Raw genomic sequence first — 21,595 nt, 5'->3', positions numbered from 1 at the left:
TTAATTGCTGACCTGCCTCACACGGCTTAGCTGCCCTCCATCCAGTTTCTTCCTGCTTTGGGGCTCTTCAGGCTTTGACTCTGAACTAGAGTACAACCTCTCATTAAGGCAGAAATGGTGCTTCCCTAGGCATTGGTGTAGGGACTATTGTGTAAGGAGAGGTAGTATCGTCCTCAGTTGGGCCCTTGACCTCACTGTCTCCAGACTTGCTGTTGTAGAAGAGTGTTCTCCCACTTAAGGTTATCAATATCTTTCTGAAATATATGTTTTTTCCTGCATATCTACTGAATATGCTCAATAGTTTTGTCTAGGATTTGGGCCTGGGATCCTGCTCTCCTTGGAGTGATGGGACCGAGTCCCATAACAGTGAAAGCTGTCTTTGGTGTGGTCCCTAAATTTTCCAGTGCATTATGATGAGCTCATTTGTCAGCCACAGTTGCGCTTTGTTGCTCTCTACCTCAATTATTGTTCATTTCCTATGCCTAGTGATAGGCCACTGGTGCAGTGGTAGGAAGGGGGTAAGGACAGAGGAGAGAAGGAAGTCACCACCACCACCACCAAGCTGACAAGAACAACACACACATACACAAAGTGTATGATCTTTTTAATGTGTCCTTTGAATTCTGTTTTCAATTTTTGAGAATTTTTGCATTTATGCTCATCAAGGGCATTGGTATAAAATTTTCTTTTTTTTAAATTTTATTATTTATATGTGCATACAAGGCTTGGGTCATTTCTCCCCCCTGTCCCCACCCCCTCCCTTACCACCCACTCCACCCCCTCCCTCTCCCCACCACGCCCTCAATACCCAGCAGAAACTATTTTGCCCTTATTTCTAATTTTGTTGTAGAGAGAGTATAAGCCATAATAGGAAGGAACAAGGGTTTTTGCTGGTTGAAATAAGGATAGCTATACAGGGAGTTGACTCACATTAATTTCCTGTGTCTGTGTGTTACCTTCTAGGTTAATTCTTTTTGATCTAACCTTTTCTCTAGTTCCTGGTCCCCTTTTCCTATTGGCCTCAGTTGCTTTTAAGGTATCTGCTTTAGTTTCTCTGCATTGAGGGCAACAAATGCTAACTAATTTTTTAGGTGTCTTACCTATCCTCACCACTCCCTTGTGTGCTCTCGCTTTTATCATGTGCTCAAAGTCCAATCCCCTTGTTGTGTTTGCCCTTGATCTAATGTCCACATATGAGGGAGAACATACGATTTTTGGTCTTTTGGGCCAGGCTAACCTCGCTCAGAATGATGTTCTCCAATTCCATCCATTTACCAGCGAATGATAACATTTCATTCTTCTTCATGGCTGCATAAAATTACATTGTGTATAGATACCACATTTTCTTAATCCATTCATTGGTAGTGGGGCATCTTGGCTGTTTCCATAACTTGGCTATTGTGAATAATGCCGCAATAAACATGGGTGTGCAGGTGCCTCTGGAGTAACCTGTGTCACAGTCTTTTGGGTATATCCCCAAGAGTGGTATTGCTGGATCAAATGGTAGATCAATGTTTAGCTTTTTAAGTAGCCTCCAAATTTTTTTCCAGAGTGGTTGTACTAGTTTACATTCCCACCAACAGTGTAAGAGGGTTCCTTTTTCCCTGCATCCTCGCCAACACCTGTTGTTGGTGGTGTTGCTAATGATGACTATTCTAACAGGGGTGAGGTGGAATCTTAGTGTGGTTTTAATTTGCATTTCCTTTATTGCTAGAGATGGTGAGCATTTTTTCATGTGTTTTTTGGCCATTTGAATTTCTTCTTTTGAGAAAGTTCTGTTTAGTTCACTTGCCCATTTCTTTATTGGTTCACTAGTTTTGGGAGAATTTAGTTTTTTAAGTTCCCCATATATTCTGGTTATCAGTCCTTTGTCTGATGTATAGTTGGCAAATATTTTCTCCCACTCTGTGGGTGTTCTCTTCAGTTTAGAGACCATTTCTTTTGATGAACAGAAGCTTTTTAGCTTTATGAGGTCCCATTTATCTATGCTATCTCTTAGTTGCTGTGCTGCTGGGGTTTCGTTGAGAAAGTTCTTACCTATACCTACTAACTCCAGAGTAGTTCCTACTCTTTCCTGTATCAACTTTAGAGTTGGGGTCTGATATTAAGATCCTTGATCCATTTTGAGTTAATCTTGGTATGGGGTGATATACATGGATCTAGTTTCAGTTTTTTGCAGACTGCTAACCAGTTTTCCCAGCAGTTTTTGTTGAAGAGGCTGCTATTTCTCCATCGTATATTTTTAGCTCCTTTGTCAAAGACAAGTTGGTTATAGTTGTGTGGCTTCATATCTGGGTCCTCTATTCTGTTCCACTGGTCTTCATGTCTGTTTTTGTGCCAGTACCATGCTGTTTTAATTGTTATTGCTTTCTAATATAGTTTGAAGTCAGGTATTGTGACACCTCCTGCATTGTTCTTTTGACTGAGTATTGCCTTGGCTATTCATGGCTTCTTGTGTTTCCATATAAATTTCACCATAGATTTTTCGATCTCTTTAATGAATGTCATTGGAATTTTGATGGGAATTGCTTTAAACATGTAGATTACTTTTGGGAGTATTGACATTTTTACTATGTTGATTCCACCAATCCATGAGCATGGGAGATCTCTCCACTTTCTATAGTCTTCCTCAATCTCCTTCTTCAGAAGTGTATAGTTTTCCATGTAGAGGTCTTTCACATCTTTTGTTAGGTTTACACCTAGGTATTTGATTTTTTTTGAGGCTATTGTAAATGGAATTGTTTTCATACATTCTTTTTCCGTTTGCTCAATGTTAGTGTATAGAAATGCTAATGATTTTTCTATGTTGATTTTATATCCTGCTACCTTGCTATAGCTATTGATGATGTCTAGAAGCTTCTGAGTAGTGTTTTTTGGGTCTTTAAAGTATAGGATCATGTTGTCTGCAAATAGGGATATTTTGACAGTTTCTTTACCTATTTGTATTCCTTTTATTCCTTCTTCTTGCCTAATTGCTCTGGCTAGGAATTCCAGTACTATGTTGAATAGGAGTGGAGATAGTGGGCATTCTTGTCTGGTTCCTGATTTTAGAGGGAATGGTTTCAGTTTTTCTCCGTTAAGTATAATGCTGGCTGTAGGTTTGTCATATATAGCTTTTATAATGTTGAGGTACTTTCCTTCTATTCCTAGTTTTCTTAGAGCTTTTACCATGAAATGGTGTTGGATATTATCAAAGGCTTTTTCTGTATCTATTGAAATGATCAAGTGGTTTTTGTCTTTGCTTCTGTTAATGTGGTTTATTACATTTATTGATTTTTCGTATGTTGAACCACCCCTGCATCCCTGGGATGAAGCCTACTTGGTCGTGGTGAATAATCTTTTTGATGTGTTGTTGAATTCGTTTTGCCATTATTTTGTTGAGGATTTTTGTCTCAATGTTCATTAAGGAGAATGGCCTATGGTTTTCCTTTTTGGAGGTGTCTTTGCCTGGTTTTGGGTAAGTGTAATACTGGCTTAATAAAATGTGTTTGGCTGTTTTCTTCCCTTTCTATTTCATGGAACATTTTAAGGAGGGTTGGTATCAGTTCTTCTTTAAAGGTCTGATAGAATTCAGCAGAGAATCCATCAGGTCCTAGACTTTTCTTTTTGGGGAGACTCTTGATTGCTGCTTCAATTTCATTTTGTGTTATAGGTCTATTCAGGTGATTAATTTCCTCTTGGTTCAGTTTTGGATGATCATATGCATCTAGAAATCTGTCCATTTCTTTAAGATTTTCAAATTTATTTGAATATAGGTTCTCAAAGTAGTCTCTGATGATTTCCTGGACTTCCATAGTGTTTGTTGTTATCTCTCCTTTTGCATTCCTGATTCTACTAATTTGGGTTTTTTCTCTCCTCATTTTAGTCAGGTTTGCCAGGGGTCTATCGATCTTGTTTATTTTTTTCAAAGAACCAACTTTTTGTTTCATTAATTCTTTGTATGGTTTTTTTGGTTTGTATTTCATTGATTTCAGCTCTTATTTTTATTATTTGTCTCCTTCTATTTGTTTTGGGATTTGCTTGTTCTTGTTTTTCTAGGAGTTTGAGATGTATCGTTAGGTCATTGATTTGGGATCTTTCAGTCTTTTTAATATATGCACTCATGGCTATAAACTTTCCTCTCAGGACTGCCTTAGCTGTGTCCCATAGGTTCCGGTAGGTTGTGTTCTCATTTTCATTGACTTCCAGGAACTTTTTAATTTCCTCTTTTATTTCATCGATGATCCATTGTTCATTAAGTAATGAGTTATTTAGTTTCCAGCTGTTTGCATGTTTTTTGTCTTTACTTTTGTTGTTGAGTTCTACTTTTACTGCATTGTGATCAGATAGTATGCACGGTATAATTTCTATTTTCTTATATTTGCTGAGGCTTGCTTTGTGCCCTAGGATATGATGTATTTTGGAGAAGGTTCCATGGGCTGCTGAGAAGAATGTATATTGTGTAGAGGTTGGATGAAATGTTCTGTAGACATCAACTAGATCCATTTGATCTATTGCATATTTTAGATCTAGGATTTCTTTATTCATTTTTTGTTTGTATGACCTATCTATTGATGATAATGGGGTGTTAATGTCTCCCACAACCACTGTGTTGGCGTTTATATATGCTTTTAGGTCTTTCAGGGTATGTTTGATGAAATTGGGTGTATTGACATTGGGTGCATACAGGTTGATGATTATTATTTCCTTTTGGTCTATTTCCCCTTTTATTAGTATGGAATGTCCTTCTTTATCTCGTTTGATCAATGTAGGTTTGAAGTCTACTTTGTCAGAGATAAGTTGCTACTCCTGCCTGTTTTGGGGGCCATTGGCTTGGTAAATCTTCTTCCAGCCTTTCATCCTAAGCCTATGCTTATTTCTGTTGGTGAGATGGGTGTCCTGTAAGGAACAAATTGTTGGATCTTCCTTTTTAATCCATTTCATCAAGCAGTGCCTTTTGATGGGCGAATTAAGTCCATTAACTTTAAGTGTTAGTACTGATAGGTATGTGGTGATTCCTGTCATTTAGTTGTCTTAATTGTTTGAAGGTTTGATTGTGTGTACCTAAGTTGAGGTTACTCTCTACTGTCTTGCTTTTCTTTTCCTGTGATTTGGTGCTGCCTGTCTTTTCATGGTTAAGTTTGGTTTCACTTTCTGTGTGCAGAATCCTTTGCAGAATCTTCTGTAGTGGTGGCTTTGTGGTCACGTATTGTTTTAGTTTCTGCTTATCATGGAAGACTTTTATTGCTCCATCTATTTTGCATGATAACTTTGCTGGGTAGAGTATCCTGGGGTTGAAGTTATTTTCATTCAGTGCCCAGAAGATCTCACCACACGCTCTTCTTGCTTTTAATGTTTCTGTTGAGAAGTGTGCTGTGATTTTGATGGGTTTACCTTTGTATGTTACTTGTTTTTTCTCTCTTACAGCCTTCAATATTCTTTCCTTAGTTTCTGAACTTGTTTTAATGATGATATGTCGTGGAGTAGTTCTATTTTGATCTGGTCTGTTTGGTGTCCTGGAGGCCTCTTGCATCTGTATGGGAATATCTTTCTTTAGATTTGGGAAATTTTCCATTATTATTTTGTTGAATAGATTATGCATTCCCTCCGATTGCACCTCTTCTCCTTCGATGCCCATGATTCTCAAGTTTGGTCTTTTGGTGGAGTCGGTGAGTTCTTGCATTTTCTTTTCACAGGTCTTGAGTTGTTTAATTAATAGTTCTTTGGTTTTTCCTTTCATTACCATTTCATCTTCAAGTTCTGAGATTCTGTCTTCTGTTTGTTCTATTCTGCTGGATTGGCCTTCCGTTTTGTTTTGCAATTCTGTTTCATTCTTTTTTCTGAGGTTTTCCATATCCTGGGTGGTTTCCTCTTTAATGTTGTCTATTTTTGTACTGAGTTCATTTATCCGTTTATTTATCGTGTTCTCTGTTTCACTTTGGTGTTTATACAGTGTTTCTATGGTTTCCTTTATTTCTTCTTTTGCTTTTTCAAATTCTCTATTTTTGTTGTCTTGGAATTTCTTGAGTGTCTCCTATACATTTTGGTTGACCCTATCCAGTATCATCTCTATAAAATTCTCATTGAGTACCTGTAGTATGTCTTCTTTTAAATTATTCTTGTGGGCTTCATTGGGTCCTTTGGCATAGTTTATCTTCATTTTGTTGGAGTCTGGATCTGAGTATATGTTTTCTTCATTCCCCTCTGGTTCCTGTACTAATTTTTTGCTGTGGGGAAACTGGTTTCCCTGTTTTTTCTGTCTTCCTGTCATTGTATTTGGTGTTGTTACTGTCCCTGTACTGTGTGCAATTAAGTATTTTCTAGCTTGTAATAATACAATGGTAATATTTGGAATGGAAGTGTGAGCTGAGATGGAAAGCAAGAAGTTAAAGAAAAGGGAAAAGCAAATACACAGAGAAGAAGGAGAAAATAGAAGAAGGTATCAGACAAGAAAGTTTCAAAGGTATAAACAGCGAGCGTTAGTGTACTAATCGACAGTAAGCTGAACAGACATTAGAGAGACAGAGAGAGGATTGAAAATCAAAAATAAAAAAAATAAAGATAAGAATAAAAATAAAAAATAAGTAAATGAAAGAAATATCTATATATAAAAACGAATTAAAATAAAATGAAAAATAGAAAATTAAAAAAAACCCCAAAAACCAAAAAACCTCCAAGTTCAAATGCAATGAAGTTTCAGTCTTAATAATTTCGGTGTCTGTCTCAGTCTCCAATCCTGGAGATGGTGCCTCAGATGTTGTTCTGTAGTTGTCTCATCAAATGGGATGCATAAAGTAGAAGACAACTACACACACACACACACACACACACACACACACACACACACACACAACCCCACCAAGTGTCCCAGGTTCAAATGCAATACAGTTTCAGTAAGTTTTTCAGCATGCAGGTGTAATTCAGTTGTTCTCTCATCAAAAGTAGGGTGAAAAAGAAAAAAACAAGTCTGGAGACAGTTCTGAGAATGGTATCTCCAGCTGTGGCTTGCCTGCCCACTGCTGTCAGCCTGCTGTTGCTGGTGGCGTTATTTATGCAGATCTCTGGGGTGAGCTTAGCACTCACCTGGCCCCGATGGCTTTGTTTGCTCAGAGTTCTCTTGTGTGGGAGCCTCTGCTACAGCTTTCCCCTTTCCAAGCACACTGGGAAAGGTGACACTGCACCTGCGTTGTCAGGCCTGCGTGTTTATTTACAGTTCATGTGGGAGGTGGGTCTTCCCCCCTCTCCTGTGGAGTTTTCCTCCCACTGCCACTTTCACAAGCTTTCCTGCTCCTGATTACTGCGTGGTGCTGCTGCTCCTGCCAGCCGCCATGTTTGTTTACAGTTCATGTGGGAAATGGGTCTTCCCTCCTCTCCTGTGGAGTTTTCCTCCCTCTGCCACTCTCACAAGCTTTCCTGCTCCTGGTTGCTGGGCACGCACCCCAGCTCCTGCCAGAGCCTCTCTGGCCCACCTGGCTTATTTATTTACAGTCCTGGGAAGGATTCCCTTCCCCCAATCTTTGGCGCTTAGGGCACCCCACCCTCTTTCCTGCATGTCTTTATTGTTCTTATTGCTTATTAGTCAGTTTCTCTTTTTTCCCCGGGTGGAGGTCAGTCTGTCCAGGGGGCTATGCTGCTCTGGCCTAGGCTTGTCTGTGGGAGTACCGCGGTACTGTGAAGCTCACGGTCCCCATCTTCCCAAGCTGTCTGGGCGCGGGTGACTGGCAGCCCGGGGGCCCTCCTGGTTTCTCCGTTTAACATGAAGTGGAGATTCTCTGCGCTGGCTGGAGGTGTGGAGGGGTCAAAGTTATGCCTCTTCTCAGTGATTATGCCTGCAAAGTGTGTCTCCAGCGTCTCTCCAAGATTTCACTATAGGAGGCTCGCTTTCTGCTTCCTCCCTCTAGCCACCATCTTGGAATCCCCTCTACAATTTTCTTTTGTGTGTGTGTCCATATCTGGTTTTCATATTAGGGTATTACTGGCTTCATAGAATGAGTTTGATAGAGTTCCTTCGCTTCCTTTTTTAAGGAATAGTTTGAGGAGCCTTTTGTGTTAGTTTTTTAAAATGTCTGCTGGAATTCAGTAGTGCATCCCTTTGGCCCCAGGCTCTTCTTTCTTGTGAGACTCTATTAATCCTTCTAGGTTATTGCTCATTATAGATGTGTTAATTGGTTTATATTCTTTTGATGGATCATATGTATCTAGACTTTTATCCCTTTCTTCCATATTTTCCAATTTATTCAAATATAAGTTTTGAAGTATTCCCTAAAAATCCTCTGATTTTCATTAATTTTTTTTTGTGATAGCCCCTTTTCATATCTAATTTTATTAATATGGTTCTTTTCCCTCTTTGTTTTGGTTAGTTTGGCTAAGGGTTTATCAACTGTTGTTTATCTTTTTAAAGAACAAGCTCTTTGTTTTATTGGTCCTTTGTATTCTTTTAGCCTCCACTTCATTAATTTCTGCCTTGATCTTTATTTCTTTTTAATCTACTGATTTGGGGTTTGACTTGTTCTTGTTTTTCAAAGAGCTTGAGGTACATCATTAGGTTATTTATTTACATCTCTCTGATCTTTTAATATAGGCATTCATATCTGTAAACTTTCCTCTTAGCACTACCTTTGCTGTCTCCCTGAGGTTCTGGTAAGTTGCCTTTTCATTTTCCTTTGATTCTAGTAACGTTTTTCACTTCTCTACTTATTCTTTAATGACTTACTGATCATCTAAAAGTTAATTCTTCAGTCTCCATCTGTTTGAATATTTTCTGTAGTTTATCTTGCTATTGAATTTTAATTTTATTCCATTGTGGTCTAATAAAATACAGGAAGTTATTTTAATTTTTTATTAAATAAGTTAACAAAGTATTTGTTAATACTTGCTTTGTGTCCTATCACATGCTCTAATTTGGAGAAAATTCTGTGTGTTACTGAGAAGTATATTCTAAAACTGCTGGGTGGAATATTCTATAAATGTCTTAAATCTATTTGATCTATAGTGTCATTTAATTCTGAAGTTCCCTTGTTGATTTTTTTATTGGGATGATATATCTATTGAGAGTGTGGCATTAAAGTCATTCACTCTTGTGTGCTTTTAAGTCTATTAGTGTTTGTTTTATGAATTGGGCTGACATTTGGTACATATATGTTTATAATTGTTTTATGCTCTTTTTTGTGGTACTGGAGTTTGAACTCAGGGCCTACACCTTGAGTCACTCCACCAGCCCTTTTTAGTGATGAGATTTCTTGAGATAGGGTCTTGGGAGCTATTTGCCCAGGCTGGCTTCAAACCACAATCCTCCTGATTTCTGCCTCTTGAATAGCTAGGATTGCAGGCATGAGCCACTGGTGTCTGGCTGTTTTATGCTCTTGATGGGTTATTCCATACATCAATATGAAGTTACCTTCTTTGTTTCTTGTGAGTAATTTTGGTTTGAGATTTGCTTTGTCAGATATGAGTATAGCTACTTCTGTTTTTTTTTCTAGATTCATTCACTTGGAAAATCTTTTTCCATGTTTTCACTTTAACACTTTGTCTTTTGTTGCCAGTTAGATGCATTTCTTCTAAGCAGCACATGGTTGGTTCTTTTTTAAAAAATACAATCTGCCAGTCTGTGTCTTTTGATTGAAGAATTGAGACTATTAACATCCAAAGTTAATTTAAAGGTATGTACTAATTCCTGTCATTTTGTTCTTTTTGTAGTGTTTGATTCTTTCCTAATTCTCATTTGCTTATCTACTCATCTAGGGAGATTCATTCTTTTTTAGTATTTTTATGGTTGCCTTTATCTTCCTCTTCTTGATGCTTCTGTCTTATAACTTTCAATGTTCTTTTCTTGTTCTGTATACTTAATATTTTAATTATAATATGATGTGAAGAGGTTTTTTTCTGGTCTTGTCTGTTTGTAGTAAAAAAAGCTTATACTTAGATGTCAATATCTTTCTCAAATTTGTGAAATTTCATATTATTATTTCATTGAATATTTTTCCATAGCCTTAGCTTGCAACTCTACTCATTTTTCTATGACCATGATTTATAGGTTTAGTCATTCATTGGTGTCCCATAGGGTTTGCACATTCTGTTTGTATGTGAGTTCATTTACCTTATTTTCAAGCCCTGACATTTTGTCTTCACCTTGATCCAATATATTGGTGAGGCTATCAACTGAGTTTTTTGTTTAATATTGAAAGTTTTATTTCCAGAGTTTCATTCGTTTTTCTCAGGATATCTATACCTTTATTGAATTCCTCTTTAATGTCTTGCATAGTCTTCCTTATTTTACTCAGCTATTTATTTGTATTTCCTTTGAATTCTGTCAGGTGTTTATACACGTTCTTTGTAATTTCATTGATAATTCTTTTGAATCCTTTTCTGGGATTTCATCCTTTCCACTATCATTAGTGTTGATTATTGTAGAGTTGTTGACTTCTAGAGAAGTCATGTTGCCTGTTTTTTCATATTTTTTGTATTTCTGCATTGGGATTTGCACATCTGAGGCCACTCCCTTGATTGGAAATTTTAATCACTTATACACTTTCAGTTGAAGTATTCTCAATGTTTGTGCAAGACTTTGTAGTGGCAGGGCTGAGGTGCAGTTCCTCACTATTGGACTAGAGGTATGGCTCAGTAGCCAAATATTCACCTAGGGCCCTAAGTTTAGTTCCCAGAACCACTCAGAGAGAGAGAGAGGAATAGTAACTGGACTCTCTCTTTTTCATTATTTTTTAAATTAGCATATATTATTTAATACAGGTTTTTTTATTATGACATTTCCATATATGCTTGCAATGTACTTTGGTTGGCTTCATCCCCTCCATCATTCTCCCTCATCCCCCTACCTCCTTACTAAAACAATTTTAATGAGTTACATTGTTCTATTTTCATACAGGTATGCAAAGTACTTCAATCATATTCATCCTCCTTCACCCTCTCCACTCACCCTCTCCTCTCCCACTAGACCCCCCCAAACAAGACCTGTTTTACATTCCTGTTCTTTGTGTTTTTAAGCATATATTTTTTCTTCAAGGGGTTTTTGCCATGTTATTTCACACATGAAGATACTGTACTTTAATCAAATAATTCCCTACTATTACTCTCTTTTCCTCTCCCCATTTCAGTCCATAAGTGCAATTTATTTCTATATTATTTTATTATTCATTCTCTATCATTCTCTTTTCCTCTCCTACCTTCATCTTGTCCCCTCAAACAGTCCCACATGTATATTCATGCATGTATTCATGTTTATCTTTTAGGTCTAACATCCATATATGAGAGAAGACATGTGACCTTTGTATTTCTGAACCTGGCTTACTTTGCTAAACATGATATGCAGTTCTACCCATTTACCTGCAAGTGACATAATTCCATTCTTCTTTATGGCTGAATAATACTCCATTGTATATATATATATATATATATATATATATATATATATACACACACACACACATATATATATATATATATATCACATTTTTTTGTGGTACTGGGGCTTGAACTCAGGGCCTTGTGCTTGCTAGGCAGGTTGCTCTACTACTTGAGTCACTCTTCCAGACCAGTTTTGTGTTAGGTATTTTTGAGATAGGGTCTTTCAAACTATTTGCCTGGAGCTGGCTATGAACCACAACTCTCCTGATCTCTGCTTCCTGAATAGTTAGGATTACAGATGTGAGCCACTGGCATCCAGCTATTATACACATTTTCTTAATCCAATCCATTCATCAGTTGTAGGGCATTTGGGCCATTTCCAAATCTTGGCTATTGCTCATAGTGCTGCAATAAACATGGGTGTGCAAGTGTCTCTATTGTATCCTGACTTACATTCCTTCAGATACATGCCAGGAGGGAAATCACAAGGTTGTATGGTAGTTCCATTTTTAGTTTTTTGCAGAGCCTTTGTATTGTTTTCCCTAGTGGTTACACTAAGTTACATTTCCAGCAATAGTGTATAAGGATTCCTTTTCTACCTGCATCCTTGCCAGCATTTGTCATCATTTATATTCTTGATTATAGTCATTCTGACTGGTGTGAGGTGAAATCTCAATGTTCTTTTGATTTGCATTTCCTTTATGACCAAGAATGTTGAACATTTCTTCATGTATTTATTAGACATTTGTAATTTTTTAAGGAATTGCCTCTTCACTTCATTTGTCCATATATTACTTTGATTGTTGAATATTTGGGAATTTAGTTTTTAGAGTTCCCTATACATTCTTGTTATTAATCCTTTGTCAGATGTATAGCTGGCAAACATTTTCTCCCATTCTGTAGGCTGTCTCTTCAGTGTAGTGACCACTTCCTTTGCTGTGTAGAAGTGTTTTAGTTCGATGCAGTCTCATTTGTCAATCCCTTCTCTTATTTGCTGAGCTGTTGGAGTTCTGTTCAAGAAGTTATTGCCTATACCTATATGTTCCAATGTTTTCCCTATTCTTTCCTATAGGACTTTCAAAGTTTAGGTTTTAGGTTTTGAATAAAGATCTTTGACTCACTTTGAATTGATATTAGTACAGTATGAGAAACAGGGATCTAGTTTCAGTCTTCTACATGTGGATATCTGTATGCCATTCACTGGTGGGATCTGGGTGACCAGAGCTGAAAAAGATGCTCAATAGCCACTTTAATGAAGCATACTACTGCTTTTATAAACTCCTTTTACACAGAGAGCATTTGGTCAGAAAAAGCATGCCAAGTATTACGTGTCAAGGTTACATTAGTACAAGGAAGCACAGTTAAAATTAACTCTTTGTTATGTCTCTTTTAAAATGGGAACAGAGAAGCAGAAGAAGCACATGGTCAGCATAACTTTCTTATTTACATCTAAAGGACACGAAGCCATCTGGGAACCTTGAATACTGTTTTTCTGGATGTCTGGTTTTCTTACAAGGCCAGATACCAGATCACACAGGCACTGTCTGGTCCTGAGACTTTTGCCTCAGTTCCTTGGAGCTTTCTCTCAAGGCCAAATACCAACTCACACAGGCAAGGTCCCACTGCTGACTCTGTCAGATATCCACTTTATTTGCAGCACCATTTGTTGAAGAGGGTCTGTTTTCTTAACACACACACACACACACACACACACACACACACACACACACTTGTATTTTTGATTGACATTGGAATTTGAACTCAGTGCCTCACACTTGCTAGGTAAGTTCTCTTACAGCTTGAGCCACACCACCAGCCCATATTTTGTGATGGGTCTTTCTTGAGATAAGGTCTTGAGAACTGTTTGCTCAGGGCTGACTTTGAACTGTGATCCTCTTGATCTCTGCCTCCTAAGTAGCTAGGGTTACAGGCATGTGCTATTGTCACTCAGTTGTCCAACATATGTTTTGACATCTCTATAAAAAATCAATGGATGTAGCTATGTGGATTATCTCTGGACCTTATATTCTGTTCCATTGTCCTTTGTGTTTGTTTTTGTGCCAGTAAATCCTGTTTTAATCACTATGGCTCTGTACTATAGTTTGAAGTCAGGCATTTTGATACCTCCAGCATTGTTCTTTTTGCTCAGGATTGCTGTGTTTATTCAAGGTCTTTTAGCTTCCATATGAAATCTAGTATTGAGTTTTCTCTCTGATGAATGAGATGGGAATTTTAATGGGGATTGCATTGAGCATATAGATTGCTTTGGTAGTATAACCATTTTCACAATATTGATTCTGCTTATCCATTAGCACAGGAGGTCTTTCCATCTTCTGCTGTCATCTTTGCTTCCTTTTAAAAATGATTTATGGTTTTCATTGGAGAGGTCCTTCACTTCCTCTATTAAATTAATTCCTGGGTATTTCAGTTTTGAGGCTATTGTGAATGGGATTGTTTTACTGATTTCTTTCTCAGCTTATTCATTGTTGAAAAACTACTGATTTTTGTATGTTGATTTTTGTATTCGGCTACTTAACCGAAAGTGTTTATGAGATCTAAGAGTTTTTTAGTGGAGATTTTAGAGTCTTTGAGGGATAATTTAACTTCTTCCTTCCCTATTTTAATCCTTCCATTTCTTTCTCCTGCCTTATTGCTTGGTGAGGAATTCCAGTACTCTATTGAGTAAAAGTGGAGAGAGTGGAACCCTTGTCTCATTTTTGTATTTAGAGGAAATATTTACAGGGCTGGCAGATTGGCTCAAGTGGTAGAATGCCTGCCTAGCAAGCATAAGGCCCTGAGTTCAAACGCCCTCAAAAATTAGGCAAGAAGAAATGGTTTCAGTTTTTTTCCCATTTAGTATGATGTTGGCTATAGGTTTGTCACATATAGCCTTTATTATGTTGCATTCTTTCTCTTCTTAGTTTCCTTATCATAAAAGGATGCTGAATTTCATCAAAGGATTTTGCTGTACCAATTGAGATTATCATGTGCTTTTCTATCTAATTCTGCTTTCTACATTTATTGTATTTGTATTATATTTATTGATTTGTATATGTCAAACCATCCTTGCATCCCAGGCATGAAACCAACTTGCTCATGGTGTTAGATCTTTTTAAAAATTAATATGTGCATACACTGTTTGGGCCATTTCTCCCTACTATCCCCTGCCCCCCTGCTTCTCCCCCCCCACCCCCTCACTTCCAGGTAGAACCTGTTATACCCTTTTCTACAATTTTGTTGAAGAGAAGACATAAGCAATAATAAGAAAGACAAACTGTTTTTGCTAGTTGAGATATGATAGCTATACAGAGAGATTCCTAGCATTGCTTCCATGAACAAGTGTATTACAACCTGAGTTGAATCATCTCTACCTGACCTCTTCACTAGTTCCCAGTCACCTTTCCATATTGATCTCTGTCACATTAAGGTTACTGTATTAGCTCCTCTGCAGTGGGGACATCAAACACTTTCAAGTTTTGGGTTTCCTACCTATCCCCATATCTCCCGTATGTGCTCTTCCCTTAGTGTATGACCCAAGTCCAACAACACTGCTGCATTTGCCCTAGATCTAAAGTCTGCATATCAGGGAGAACATTCAATTTTTGGTCTTCTGAGCCTGGCTAACCTTGCTTAGAATGATATTCTCCAGTTCCATCCATTTACTTGAGAATAAGATTTCATTCTTCTTCATGGCTGAGTAAAACTCCATTGTGTATAAGTACCACATTTTCTTAATCCATTTGTCAGTAGTGGAGGATCTTGGTTATTTCCATAACTTAGCTATTGTGAATAGCACTGCAATAAACATGGGTGTGCAGGTGCCTCTGGAGTAACTTCAGTTGCAATCCTTAGGAGTGGGATTGCTAGATCATATTGTAGATCTATGTTTAGATTTTTAAGAAGCCTCCATATTTTTTTCCAGAGCATTTGCACTAGCTTACATTCCCACTAGCAGTGTATGAGGGTTCACTTTTCCCCACATCCTCACCAACACCTGTTGGGGTGAGGTGGAATCTTAGTGTGGTTTTAATTTGCATTTCCTTTATTGGTAGAGATGGTGAGCATTTTTTCATGTGTTTTTTGGCCATTTGAATTTCTTCTTTTGAGAAAGTTCTGTTTAGTTCAGTTGCCCATTTCTTTAATGGTTCATTGATTTTGGGAGAGTTTAGTTTTAAGTTCCCTGTATACGGTTATCAGTCCTTTTTCTGATGTATAGCTGGCAAATATTTTCTCCCACTCTGTGGGTGGTCTCTTCAGTTTAGAGAACATTTCTTTTGTTGTGCAGGAGCTTTTTAATTTTATGTAGTCCCATTTGTCCTTCCTTTCTCTTGGTTGCTGAGCTGCTGGGGTTCTATTGAGGAAGTCCTTGCCTATATCTATAACTTGCAGGATATTCCCTGTTCTTTCCTATACTAACTTCAGAGTTTCAGGTCTGATATTAAGGTCCTTGATCCATTATGAGTTGATACTAGCATAGGGTGATAAACATGGATTTCGTTTCAGTTTTTTGCAGACAGATAACCACTTTTCCCAGCAACATTTTTGAAGAGGTTGTCTTTTCTCCATTGTATGTTTTTGGTGCCTTTTTCAAAAATAAGGTGGGTATAGCTGTGTGGATTCATCTCTGGGTCCTCTATTCTGTTCCACTGGTCTTCATGTCTGTTTTTATGCCAGTACCATGCTGTTTTTATTGCTATTGCTTTGTAATATAGTTTGAAATTGGGTATTGTGATACCTCCAGCATTGCTCTTTTTGCTTAGTATTGCCTTGGCTATTTGCAGTTCTTGTGTTTCCAAATGAACTTTAGGGTAGATTTTTCAATTTCTGTGATGAATGTCGTTGGGATTTTGATGGGAATTGCATTAAACATGTATATTGCTTTTGGTAGGTAGTATAACCATTTTTACTATGTTCATTCTACCAATCCATGAGCATGGGAGATCTTTCCATCTTCTATAGTCTTCCTTAATCTCTTTCTTCAGGGATTTGTAGTTCTCCTTGTAGAGGTCATTCACATCCTTTGTTAAGTTTACTCCTAGGTATTTGATTATTTTTGAGGCTATTGTAAATGGAATTGTTTGCATATATTCTTTCTCAATTTGTTCGTTGTTGGTGTATAGAAAAGCTAACAATTTTTGTAAGTTGATTTTGTATCCTGCCACCTTGCTGTAGCTGTTTATGGTGTCTAGGAGTTTTTGGGTAGAGTTTTTTGGGTCTTTAAGGTATAGGATCATATCGTCTGCAAATAGGGATATTTTGACAGTTTCCTTACCTATTTGTATTCCTTTAATTTCTTCTTCTTGCCTAATTGTTCTGGCTAGGAATACCAGGACTGTGTTGAATAGGAGTGGGAATAGTGGGCACCATGATCTCATTTCCTGATTTTAGAGGAAATGGTTTTAGTTTTTCTCCATTAAGTATGATGTCGGCTATAGGTTTGTCATATTTAGTCTTTACAATGTTGAGGTACATTCCTTCTATTCCTAGTTTTCTTAGAGCTTTTATCATGAAGTGGTGTTGGATCTTATTGAAGGCTTTTTATGCATCTTTTGAGATGATCAAGTGGTTTTTGTCTTTGCTTCTATTAATGTGCTGTATTACATTTAAGATTTGCATATGTTGAACCACCCCTGTATCCCTGTGATGAAGCTGACTTGGTCGTGGTGAATGATCTTTCTGATTTGTTGTTGGATTCAGTTTGCCATTATTTTATTGAGGATTTTTGCATCGATATTCATTAAGGAGATTGGCCTATAGTTCTCCTTTTTGGAGGTGTCTTTGTCTGGTTTTGGGATGAGTAATACTGGCTTCATAAAATGAGTTAGGCAGTGTTCCTTCCCTTTCTCTTTAGTGGAAAACTTTAAGGAGAGTTGGTATTAGTTCTTCTTTAAAGGGCTGATAGAATTCAGCAGAGAATCCATCAGGTCTTGGACTTTTCTTTTTTGGGAGACTTTTGATTTCTGCTTCAATTTCATTTTGTGTTATAGGTCTATTCAGATGATTAATAACCTCTTGGTTCAATTTTGATGGTCATAAATATCTAGAAGTTTGTCCATTTCTTCAAGATTTTAAAATTTATTAGAATATAGGTTCTCAAAGTAGTCTCTGATGATTTCCTGGATTTCCATGATGTTTGTTGTTCTCTCCCCTTTTGCATTTCTGATTTTACTGATTTGGGTTTTTTCTCTCCTCATTTTAGTCAGGTTTGCCAAGGGTCTGTCAATCTTGTTTATTTTTTCAAAGAACCAGCTTTTTGTTCCATTGATTCTTTGTATTTTTTTTGTTTCTATTTCATTAATTTTGGCCCTTATTTTTATTATTTCTCTCCTTCTGCTTGTTTTGGGGTTTGCTTGTTCTTATTTTTCTAGGAGTTTGAGATGTATCATTAGGTCATTGATTTGAGATTTTTCTGTCCTTTTAATACATGCACTCATGGCTATAAACTTTCCTCTTAGGACTGCCTTTGCTGTATCCCATAGGTTCTGGTAGGTTGTGTTTTCATTTTCATTAACTTCCAGGAAACTTTTAATTTCCTCTTTTATTTCATCAATGACCTATTGATCATTGAGCAATGTGTTGTTCAGCTTCCAATTGTTTGCATGTTTTCTACTGTTGTTTTTGTTGTTGAGTTCTAGTTTTAATGCATTGTGATCGGATAGAATGCATGGTATTATTTCTATTTTCTATTTGCTGAGCCTTGCTGTGAGCCCAAAGATATGATCTATTTTGGAGAAGGTTCCATGGGCTGCTGAGAAGAATGTATATTGTGCAGAGTTGGATGAAATATTCTGTAGACATCAGCTAGGTCTATTTGATGTATGGTGTGATTTAGTTCTAGAATTTCTTTATTGATTTTTTGTTAGATGACCTATCTATTGGTGATAGGGTGGTATTAAAGTCTCCCACTACCACCGTGTTGGAGTCTGTATATGCTTTTAGGTCCTTTAGAGTATGTTTGATGAAATTGGGTGCACTGACATTGGGTGCATATAGGTTGATAATTGTTATTTCCTTTTGCTGTATTTCCCCTTTTATTAGTGTGGAGTGTCCTTTATCTCGTTTGATCAATATAAGTTTGAAATTTACTTTGTTGAGACAAGTATTGCTACTCCTGCCTGTTTTGGGGGACCATTGGCTTGGTAAATCTTCTTCCAGTCTTTCACCCTAAGCCAGTTCTTGTTTCTGTCGATGAGATGGGTCTCCTGTAAACAACAGATTGTTGGATCTTTCTTTTTAATCCAGTTTGCCAAATGGGTCTTTTGATGGGAGAGTTAAGTCCATTAACATTCAGTGTTAGTATTGATAGGTATGTGGTGATTCCTGTCATTTAGTTGTTTTTGTTGTTTAAGGGTTTGATTGTGTGCAGCTGAATTAATGTTACTCTGATTCCTTGTCTTTTCTTCTCTTGTGGTTTGGTGTTGCCTGTCCTCTCATGGTTTTGTTTGCTTTCATTTTCTGTGTGCAGAATTCCTTGAAGAATCTTTTGTGATGGTGGCTTGGTTGTCATATATTGTTTTAATTTCTGTTGATCATGGAAGACCTGTGTTGCTCCATCTATTTTGAATGATAGTTTTGCTGGGTAGAATATCCTAGGGTTGAAGTTATTTTCATTCAGTGAACATAATACTTATTCCATGCTCTTCTTGCTTTTAAGGTTTCCATTGAGAAATCTGCTATGATTTTTTTTATTCATATTTGCATACAATGTTTGGGTCATTTCTTCCCCCTCCCTTAACCCCCTCCCCCTCCCTTTCCCCCTCACCACCTCACTACCCAGCAGAAACTATTTTGCCCTTATCTCCAATTTTATTGAAGAGAGAGTATAAGCAACAATAGGAAGGACCAAGTGTTTTTGCTGGTTGAGATAAGGATAGCTATACAGTGAATTGACTCACATTGATTTCCTGTGCATGTGTGTTACCTTCTAGGTTAATTATTCTTGATCTAACCTTTTCTGTAGTTCCTGGTCCCCTTCTCCTATTGGCCTCAGTTGCTTTAAAGTATCTGCTTTAGTTTCTCTGCATTGAGGGCAACGAATGCTATCTAGCTTTTTAGGTGTCTTGCCTATCCTCATACCTCCCTTGTGTGCTCTTGCTTTATCATGTGATCAAAGTCCAATCCCCTTGTTGTGTTTGCCCTTGATCTAATGTCCACATATGAGGGAGAACATACGATTTTTGGTCTTTTGGGCCAGGCTAACCTCACTCAGAATGATGTTCTCCAATTCCATCCATTTACCAGCGAATGATAACATTTTGTTCTTCTTCATGGCTGCATAAAATTCCATTGTGTATAGATACCACATTTTCTTGATCCATTTGTCAGTAGTGGGGCATCTTGGCTGTTTCCATAACTTGACTATTGTGAATAGTGCTGCAATAAACATGGGTGTGCAGGTGCCTCTGGAGTAACCTGTGTCACAGTCTTTTGGGTATATCCCCAAGAGTGGTATTGCTGGATCAAATGGTAGATCAACGTCTTCTGTTTGTTCTATTCTGCTGGATTGGCCTTCCGTTTTGTGTTGCAATTCTGTTTTGTTCCTTTGTCTGAGGTTTTCCATATCCTGAGTCATTTCTTCTTTAATGTTGTCTATTTTTGTCCTGAGTTCATTTATCTCTTTATTAATCATGTTCTTTGTTTCACTTTGGTGTTTATACAGTTTTTCTATGGTTTCTTTTATTTTGTTGTCTGGGAATTTCTTGAGTGTCTCCTGTACATTTTGGTTGACCATATTCAGTATCATCTGTATAAAATTCTCATTGATTACCTGTAGTATTTCTTGTTTTAAATATTCTTGTGGGCTTCATTGGTTCTTTGGCATAGTTTATCTTCATTTTTTTGGAGTCTGGATCTGAGTATCTGTTTTCTTCATTTCCCTCTGGCTCCTATACTAATTTTTTGCTGTGGGGAAACTGGTTTCCTTGTTTTTTCTGTTTTCCTGTCATTGCCCTTGGTGTTGTTACTGTCCCTGTACTGTGTGCAATTAAGTATTTTCTAGCTTGTTTAATAACAATGGTAATATTTAGAATGGAAGGGTGAGACAAGATGGAAAGCAAAGAAGTTAATGAAAAAGGGAAAAACAAACAAACAAGTAGAGAAAACAAAACAAAGAAACAAAAAAAGTTTCAAAGAGTTAAACAGGAAGAGATAGTGTACTAATGAACAGTAAGCTGAACAGGCATTAGAGAGACAGAGAGAGGATTGAAAAAAAATAACTAAATAAAAAAAAGAAGAAAAAAAATAATTAAAAAAGTCTCCAAGTTCAAATGCAATTAAATTTCAGTCTTAATAATTTTGGTGTTAGTCCCTCAGCCTCCATTCCTGGAGATGGTGTCTCAGAAGTAGTTCTGTCATTGTTTCGTCAAAGGGGAAAAAACCAAAAAAACCAAAACAAAACAACACAAAACAAAACAAAAAAAACATCACAAAGTGTCCCAAGTTCAAATGCAATACAGTTTCAGTAAGTTTTTCAGCATGCAGGTGTAGTTCGGTTGTTGTCTCATCAAAGGAAGAAATAAAAAAAAAGAGTCTGGAGACAGTTCTGTGAGGCTGTGGCTCACCTGCCCACTGCTGTCAGCCTGCTGTTGCTGGAGGCTTTATTTATGCAGATCTCAGGAGTGAGCATAACACTCATCTGGCCCCTCAAGCTTTGTTTACTTATAGTTCTCCTGGGTGTGACTGTCACTGCTACAATCTTTCCCCTTTCCAAGCACACTGGGGGAGGTGTCACTGCACCTGCTTTCTCAAGCCTGCATGTTTATTTACAGTTCACATGGGAAGTGGGCCTTCCCCCCTCTCCTGTGGAGTTTTCCTCCCACTGCCACTTTTACAAGCTTTCCCACTCCTGGGTGCTGGGCATATGCCACCGCTCCTGCCCTCTCCAGCCAGCTTGTTGTGAGGGATTTCCCCTCCCCTCCTGTGGCACTCAGGGCACCCCGCCCTCTTTGCCACATGTCTTTTTTGTTGTTATTTCTTATTATTCAGGTTTTTTTCTTTTTTTCCCTGGGTGGGGATTGGTCTGTCCAGGGGGCTATGCTGATCTGGCCTAGGTTTGTCTGTGGGTGTACCACATGCCTCTTAGCTCACCTTGTGGTCTGCGTCTTCCCAAGCCGTTTGGGGGCTGCCATCTGGCTGTGGTGTGGGAGCCATCCTGGTTTCTCCATTTAACATGAAGTGGAGATGCTATGTGCAGGCTGGAGGTGTGGAGGAGTTAAGGTTTTGCCTCTTCTCGGTGGTTTATCCTGTAAAGTGTATC

General features: G+C 37.7%; 1 pseudogene; it reads right to left on the bottom strand.

Moving 5' to 3' along the window:
- LOC109682177 (protein max pseudogene) lies at positions 1 to 473 on the bottom strand (annotated as a pseudogene).
- Positions 474 to 21,595: the final 21,122 nt, after the last annotated feature.

The sequence above is a fragment of the Castor canadensis genome, chromosome 6 (assembly GCF_047511655.1).
Source record: "Castor canadensis chromosome 6, mCasCan1.hap1v2, whole genome shotgun sequence".
NCBI classification, from domain to species: Eukaryota; Metazoa; Chordata; class Mammalia; order Rodentia; family Castoridae; genus Castor; species Castor canadensis.
This window is presented reverse-complemented; position numbering and strand designations above follow the sequence as displayed.